This window comes from Aotus nancymaae, unplaced genomic scaffold, assembly GCF_030222135.1.
Source record: "Aotus nancymaae isolate 86718 unplaced genomic scaffold, 86718_ANA_hifiasm-v0.15.2.pri h1tg000041l, whole genome shotgun sequence".
Taxonomy (NCBI): Eukaryota; Metazoa; Chordata; class Mammalia; order Primates; family Aotidae; genus Aotus; species Aotus nancymaae.
In genome coordinates, this window is record NW_026988455.1 from 9,297,198 (window position 1) to 9,305,430 (window position 8,233).

At 44.8% G+C, this 8,233-nt stretch overlaps 1 non-coding gene and 2 pseudogenes across 1 annotated transcript; 2 read left to right on the forward strand and 1 right to left on the reverse strand.

Moving 5' to 3' along the window:
- Positions 1-1,606: 1,606 nt before the first annotated feature.
- LOC135268753 (U5 spliceosomal RNA) lies at positions 1,607-1,722 on the forward strand. Its single transcript, XR_010337108.1, has one exon. It is a non-coding gene; the product is annotated as a U5 spliceosomal RNA (small nuclear RNA).
- Positions 1,723-2,042: 320 nt separating this feature from the next.
- LOC135268757 (U5 spliceosomal RNA) lies at positions 2,043-2,178 on the forward strand (annotated as a pseudogene).
- Positions 2,179-5,133: 2,955 nt separating this feature from the next.
- On the reverse strand, positions 5,134-5,631 carry LOC105718691 (peptidyl-prolyl cis-trans isomerase A-like; annotated as a pseudogene).
- Between the last annotated feature and the right edge of the window lie 2,602 nt (positions 5,632-8,233).

Sequence of the window (8,233 nt, forward strand, 5' to 3'; positions counted from 1 at the left end):
CCGCGCCCGGCCTACCTCCCCTCCAGCCGCCGCGCTCCGCCCAGCCCAGCCGAGAGCTCGTCCCTTCCCGTGCCCGCCATGCCCAGACCTGGATCACCCGCAGCCGCCAGAGGTGCAGCCGCCAAGGTGTTCCGGGCAACTTCTCCCGCGCCGCTGCCAGCCATCCTCACGGCAGTCCCCGGTAGAAACTAATTTGGGCACCCTCTCGACCCGCCCCTGTACCTGTCTTTGTCCCAGCTCGGCGGGCTGAGCCTACTAATCTTCCTTGGGGAATTAATGCTACCGTCTCTTGAATCGTTTCCTTCCAAAACTGCACAGAAGCCATTTTTAACACCCAGGGAAACTGAGGCTTAGAGTGCTGCATGCTTGCCCAAGGTCCCCCAGCCAGACGGGTGAATCTGGGATTCACACCGAGTCCTTTGCCTCCAGAATTCTCTGAATTGCTTAAGTCTCTGGCCTCAAATGCCCCAAGATCCTCCTTTGGAGGCCTCTCTGGCAGGGAGCTTGGGGAAGGGCAGAGGAACATTGACTTAACTGTGCATAAGGGAAGGAAGTAGACTCCCATCCCCTCTCCCTACTCAGAGCCTTCATTAGAGAAAACCCCAGAGTGTGGCCTCATGGTCACAAGCAACTCTAAGCACAGACCATTGTGCTTAGACCGACACACTGCACACACTCCTACTCTGCAGGGCTTTCTGAGGAAGAAATTTCTCCTTCTGCATCCAGGCTGGAGAAAGTGAAAATACAAAAATTAGCCAGGTGTGGTTTTGCGTGCCTGTGTTCCCAGCTAATTGGGAGACTGAGATGAGAGGATTGCTAGAAGGGAGTTTTCTAATAGTTGTGGGTAAGAGGGGCAGTTAAGGTCAAAGGAATGGTTAATACAAATTCCAGATAGTGACTACCTACATAGCGAGTGAGGGGTATGATGGGGAAATGGGCCAGTGAGGGATTCAAAGATGTTGACAATATACTTTTTAAACTGGATGGGAGACATCAGTGTTTTATTACTTTTCTTTGAATTATGTATGCATATACACTATATACATTATTTGCCAGATATAGTTAAAAATCTTTAAGATGTTCCTATTTTTATTTTAGAGACGGGTTTTAAAGTCCTGGGCAATTAGCCGGGTGCGGTGGTGTGCTCCTGTAATCCCACCTACTCAGGAAGCTGAGGCAGGAGAATCGCTTGAACCCGGGAGACGGAGGTTGGCAGCGAGCGGAGATCGCACCACTGCACTCCAGCCTGGATAATAGAGTGAGACCCTGTCTCAAAAAAAAAAAAGTCCTGGGCAGCAGCGCCTCCGCTTTGCCTCCTAAAGGTTGCCCCAAGAGCGCCGTGTGACTGCTAGGGTATTTCCGGAGTCTAAAAACGATTATTCAGCTCTCATTTACATACCCAGAATACACTGCAAACAGTATCGTTTTTCCGAAAAAAAAAAAAAAACAAATTTCTGTATTGCCTGACCTTTCTAAATATGAGAATGTTACATGCAGAATTGTTTTGTGTAAATTTTCTCAGGTAGTAACTCTTGGGATAAATAAATACCATCAGTGTTCTAGGAGTTGCAGTTACCCGAGGAATGAGTTACAGGATTGCGTAAGTATACTCTGGTTTCTCTTCAGATCGCATAAATCTTTCGCCTTTTACTAAAGATTTCCGTGGAGAGAAGCAATTCTGAGTCTTTATCCAATTTTTTGAGACCTTGCTTCGGCAAGGCCACACGTGGTGTTTCGATAGCAGACAAACCTTAACATTATTTAACCTTATAATTTTTTCTTGGATACTGCGGGGTGATATCAGTATCAACCGTAGTGGTCTGGTGTATATTGAGGTGTTGCTTAGCAGAGCCTAAGTGATAGAAGCATTAAAACCTACTTTGTTTTTTTTTGGCTAGTTTATTGGCAATTATTCCTGCCTCTCTATTCACCTATATTACGAAGAAATGCATCTTGTGTATTCATGCTTTTCAACTTTATGTGATAGGCAATTGATACAGGGTAGGTACCTCCTCTGGGGTCTTCTTTTAGTCAAGACTGGTAGATGAATGTTTTTCGTTAATTGTAATATATACAAGATCGTATAAACTTTTTGCCTTTTACTAAAGATTTCCGTGGAGAGGAACGGTTCTGAGTCTTAATCCAATTTTAAGAACCGAGTTCTTAATCCAACTTGGTTCATTTTCTTTGCAGCACTGTCTAGTTGAAATACAATTCGAGGTATAGGTGGAATTTTTAATTTTAAAAGCCACATTAAACAAGTAAAAAGAATGGAAAAATCCAGTAATCAACCAAAATGCTATCATTTGCATTTGTAATAATTATAATTATTGAGATGCTTTACATTATGTTTTGCCCATACTGTAGTCCTTGCTTTGGTAGGTAGGGCTAATCTTATTTATTTTTTATTTTATTTTTTGAGAGTTTTACCCTTGTCACCCAGGCTGGAGTGCAGTGGGGCGATCTTGGCTCACTGCAATTTCTGCCTCCCAGGTTCAAGCGATTTCCCTGCCTCAGCCTCCCGAGTAGCTGGGATTACAGGTGCCCACCACCATGCCTGGCAATGTTTTTGTATTTTTAGTAGAAATGGGGTTTCACCATGTTGGCCAGGCTGGTCTCGAACTCCTGACCTCAGATGATCCGCCCACCTCTGCCTCCCAAAGAGCTGCCATTACAGGTGAGAGCCACTGCACCTGGCCTAATCTTATGTAAATAAGAGACTTAATGCACTTTCTTATCAGCTCTTTCCTTTCTGCAAGCCATTATTTGTTGGAACACAGTCACTGTTTCTGGAACACAGTCATTATTTCTGGAACACAGTCACTGCTGTGTTCCAGAAGTTTCTTTGCTTTAGTATGAATCTTCAGCTTTTTGTGCTACTTATTTTGGAGAAAGTTTTAAGATTTTCTACACCTAAAGCATTCTGTATATTCGGTGCCCTTACAAAACTCATGTAGGTAACTGAACTCTAGGATATTGCCAGCACATGCACCCCTGCCCCTTCCTGGCTGCAATCTCTCCTCTAGCCCATAGAGCCAGACACTAACCTGACTTTTAGGGTAACGTGGTTTTTTTTTTTTTTTTGAGACGATGTCTCACTGTTGCCCAGGCTGGAGTGCAGTGGCATGATCTCGGCTCACTGCAATCTCCATCTCCTGGGTTCAAGCAATTCTCCACCTCAGCCTCCTGGGTAGCTGGGATTACAGGTGCGTGCCACCGCACCTGGTTAATTTTTTGTATTTTTAGTAGAGACAAAGTTTTACCTTGTTAGCCAGGATGGTCTCAGTCTCCTGACCTTGTGATCAGTCCGCCTTGGACTCCCAAAGTGCTGGGATTACAGGTGTGAGCCACTGTGCCCGGCACCTTTTTGTTGTTGTTAAGACAGAATCTCATTCTGTTGCTCACGCTGGGGTGCGGTGAAGTGATCTAGGCTCACTGCAACCTCAGCCTCCCAGGTTCAAGCGATTCTCCTGCCTCAGCCTTCCGAATAGCAGGACTACAGGCATGTGCCACCATACCCAGCTAATTTTTTTATTTTTAGTAGAGACGGGGTTTCACCATGTTGGCCAGGCTGGTCTTGAACTCCTGGCTTCAAGTGATCCGCCTGCCTTGGCCTGCCAAAGTGCTGGGATTACAGTCAGAAGCCACTGCACCTGGCCTAAATTTTTAGTGATATAACAGTTGTGAGTGTTAATATTAAAATACACAAAATACTCATCCTTTGCATCTATTTGAACTTATATTGTAAGTTATCTCAAGAAAACTGTAGACATGATCTTTAAAATGTGCAAGAGGAACATAAATTTTCAAAATTCTTTTAGGATTTAAGGGAAGAAGGTATTTATTTGACACCGTGACCACAGCGGAGGGTCTGTGGTCAGAATTGAACACTAAATGGAAGTTGCACCCTCTTGTGGCCATCGCGGAGGCTGCAGCAGAAATTAGCAAGGAGTACCAGAAAGGAGGCAACTCTGTAAAAGGAGCTCAGACCTAAGGACCCCAACTACCTTCCCTATAGGGAGAATCTCTCGCTACTGCAAAATTTGAAAGGACTGAATGTTGCTTCTACAAGAGAATCTGCTTCTTGTAACTGTGGGCCCTGGCATCTGTTTCTATTGCACAACAAATAGAAACCAGAGAAAAATCTACAAGAATGACTTAACATTTTTCTATTTGTGTAGGCCAGGCACAGTGGCTCACACCTGTAATCCCAGCACTTTGGGAGGCCGAGGTGGGAAGATTACTTGAGGCCAGGAGTTTAAGACCAGCTTGGCCAACATGGTGAAACCTACTAAAAATACAAAAACTAGCCGGGTTTGGTGGGGTGCCCCTGTAATAATCCCAGCTACTTGGGAGGCTGAGACAGGAGAATTGCTTGAACCCAGGAGGCAGAGGTTGCAGTGAGCCGAGATTGTACCACTGCACTCCAGCCTGGGTGACAGAGTGAGACTCCATCTAAAAAAAAAAAAAAAAGGAGAATCGCATGAACCCAGGAGGCGGAGGTTGCAGTGAGCTGAGATTGTGCCACTGCACTCCAGCCTGGTGACAGAGCGAGACTACATCTCAAATAAATAAATAAATAAACAAAAGTCCCATTAATCTGTTACTGTAGATCGATCAACACTATAAGAGATTAGAGCAGAATCATTTGGCAGTCCCATGAATGCATAAACATATTTGATAAATTTAAACATCTATCCATTTTATATATAATATATACATCTATATTTAATATATTTATATAATTTAACTTTATTTTTGATACAGAGTCTCACTCTGCCACCCAGGCTGGAGTGCAGTGGTGCTATCTAGGTTTACTGTAGCCTCCACCTCCCAGGCTCAAGCAATCCTCCCACCTCATCCTCCCAAGTAGTAGAGACTACAGGCTCGCACCACCACACCTGGTTAATTTTTGTACTTTCTTTTTTTGTTTGTTATTTAGTGTTTATTTCATAATCATAAACTTAACTCTGCAATCCAGCTAGGCGTGGAAAGGAACAAGGAAAACATGGAACCCAAAGGGAACTGCAGCGAGAGCACAGATTTTAGGATACTGCGAGCAAATGGGGTAGAGGGTGCTCTCCTGAGCTACAGAGGGAATGGTCTGGTGGTTAAGATAAAACACAGGTCAAACTTATTAAAGTTGTCCATAGTCAGCAGTGGTGATCTTCTTGCTGGTCTTGCCATTCCTGGACCCAAAGCGCTCCATGGCTTCCACAATATTCATGCCTTCTTTCACCTTGCCAAAGACCACATGCTTGCCATCCAGCCACTCAGTCTTGGCAGTGCAGATGAAAAACTGGGAACCGTTTGTGTTGGGTCCAGCATTTGCCATGGACAAGATGCTGGGACCTGTACACTTTAGGATGAAGTTCTCATCATCACATTTCTCCCTGTAGATGGATTTGCCATCAGTGCCATTATGGCGTGTGAAGTCACCACCCTGACACATACACCCTGGAATAATTCTGTGAAAGCAGGAACCCTTATAACCAAATCCTTTCTCTCCAGTGCTCAGAGCACGAAAGTTTCTGCTGTCTTTGGAACCTTGTCTGCAAACACCTCGAAGGAGACGCGGCCCAAGGGCTCGCCGTTGACGGCAATGTCAAAGAACACGGTAGGACTGACCATGGCTGATACTACAAGGCTCCAGGCGGCGGTGGTGTCTGCAAAGCCAATTTTTGTACTTTCTTTAGGAACAGGGTTTCACCACGTTGGCCAGGCTGGCCTCGGACTCCTGGGCTCAAGCCATCCTTCGGTGTTGGCCTCCCAAAGTGCTGGGATTACAGGCATAAGCCACCAAGCCTGGCTATGTTTTAATCTTATTAACAGGAATAGATGGGAATCTGCTCATTAACCTAATGGAGAATAACCACCAAAAACATCACACGTAACAGAAAGTGTTGTAAACTTTCCCTTAAGAATCTGGAAGAAGACAAAAATGACAGTATCACTGCTTCCATTCAGTTTTGCACTAAGGGCCTTGCCAGGAAAGTAAAACAAGAAAAGTCGGTGGGAGGTCGGGGGTGATATAAAGAGTAGAAAAGGAAAAACAAAATTAGTTTTATTCTCAGTCAATGTGATCATCTTCAAAGAAGATCCAAAAGGATTTGGAAGTATACTGTTCAATACGGTAACCACTGGCCACATGTGGCTATTGAGCATTTGAAATGTGACCAGTCTGAGATGTACTGCAATCGTAAAATACACACTGTGTTTTGTTTTTTGTTTTTTTAGACGGAGTCTCGCTCTGTCACCTAGGCTAGAGTGCAGTGGCACAATCTCAGCTTAACCTCCCCCTCCTAGGTTCAAGCAATTCTCCTGCCTCAGCCTCTCGAGTAGTTGGGATTACAGGTGCATGCCACCATGCCTGGCTAATTTTTTGTATTTTTAGTAGAGATGGGGTTTCACCCGTCTCAATCTCCTGACCTCGTGATCCACTTGCCTTAACCTCCCAAAGTGCTGGGACTACAGGCGTGAGCCACCACACCTGGCCACAGACTGGATTTTAAAGATTTAGTCTGGCTTTGTCACCCAGCCTGGAGTGCAGTCACACGATCTTGGCTGATTGCAACCTTTGCTTCCCAGGTTCAAGTGATTCTCCCACCTCAGCCTCCTGAGTAGCTGGGACTACAGGCATGAGCCACCACACCTGGCTAGTTTTTGTATCTTTAGTAGAGACGGGGTTTCACCATGTTGGTCAGGCTGGTCTCCAACTCCTGACCTCAAGTGATCCACCTGCCTCGGGCTCCCAGAATGCTGGGATTACAAGAGTGAGCCACTGCACCCAGCCAGCTAGGAAATTTAAAATGGCATATGTGGCCCACATTATATTTAAATTGCGTATGTAGGCAAATAGTAAATTATTTGAATTATAACAATCAATTAAAGCATTAATCTATCATTTATAATAACAGAAAATACTCCTTAGATATTAGGTACAAAGATTTTAAAAGGTCTCTATGAAGTCAATTATATGGCTTTATAGAAAGATGTAAATAGGGTAAGGTGGCTCGTGCCTGTAATCTCAGCACTTTGGGAAGGCAAGGTGGGCAGATCACTTGAGATCAGGAGTTCAAGACCAGCCTGGCCAATATGGTGAAACCTCATTTCTACTAAAGATAGAAAATTAGCTGGCTTTGGTGGCATATTCCTGGAATACCAGCTACTCGGGAGGAGGCTGAGGCATGAGAATCGTTTGAACTCAGGACGTGAAGGTTCCAGTGAGCCAAGATGGCGCCACTGCACTTTAGCATGGACGACAGAGCAAGACTGTCTCAAAAAAGTAAATGAGTAAAAGATATAAATGAAAAGATATATCAGGGTTACAGACTGGTAGACTTGGTGTCATAAAGATGGGAAATTGTTCCCAATTTAATCTGTAAGTTCAAATCAATTTCAATCAGACATTCCAACAAAGGTATGTTATATTCTGCATGTTTTGGTTTCTAGGTTGTTCCTTTGATGGTGTTTTACTTTGCTTTGTTTTTGTCACCCAGGCTGGATACAGTGGTGCCATCATAGCTCACTGCAACCTTGAACTCCTGGGCTTCAGTGATCCTTCTGCCTCAGCCTCCAGAATAGCTGGGACTACAGAAGCGTGCCACCATGCCTGGCATTTTTTTTTTTTTTTTTTTTTTTGGTAGAGATGGGGTCTCGCTATGTTGCCCAGGATGGTCTCCAACTTCTGGCCTCAAGCAATCCTGCCTTGGCCTCCCAAACTGCTGACATTACTGGCATGCGCTACTGCACCCAGCCTCTAGGTTATTTCTTTTCTTTTCCTTTTTTTTTTTTTTTTGAGACCAAGTCTTGCTCTGTCACCCAGGCTGGAGTGCAGTGGTGCGATCTCAGCTGACCTCAGGTGATCCACCAGCCTCGGACACCCAAAGTGCTGGGATTACAGGCGTGAGCCATTATGCCTGCCTGGTTATTTCTTAAATTAAATATTAGCATGAATTCTTGCTGGAAATGGAAGCAAAAGCCACACCATAAACAATGGATCAGGGGTGAGTCCAGGCTTTGGAGTCACAAGTTCTAGAAACTCTGTGACCCTCTATGGAGACTGGCATGGCTAAAAATAAGTTAACCTTCCTTTCGTTTCTCTAAACAGTGAGAGCTGTCCAGGACCCTTCCAGAGTGAAGCAGCAAAGGCCAGCAGATGAATGTCCCCTAAAGCCCAGGAGTATGGAAATACTCTCTCCCAAGGCTCAATCCAGGGAGAGCTCAGTGACCC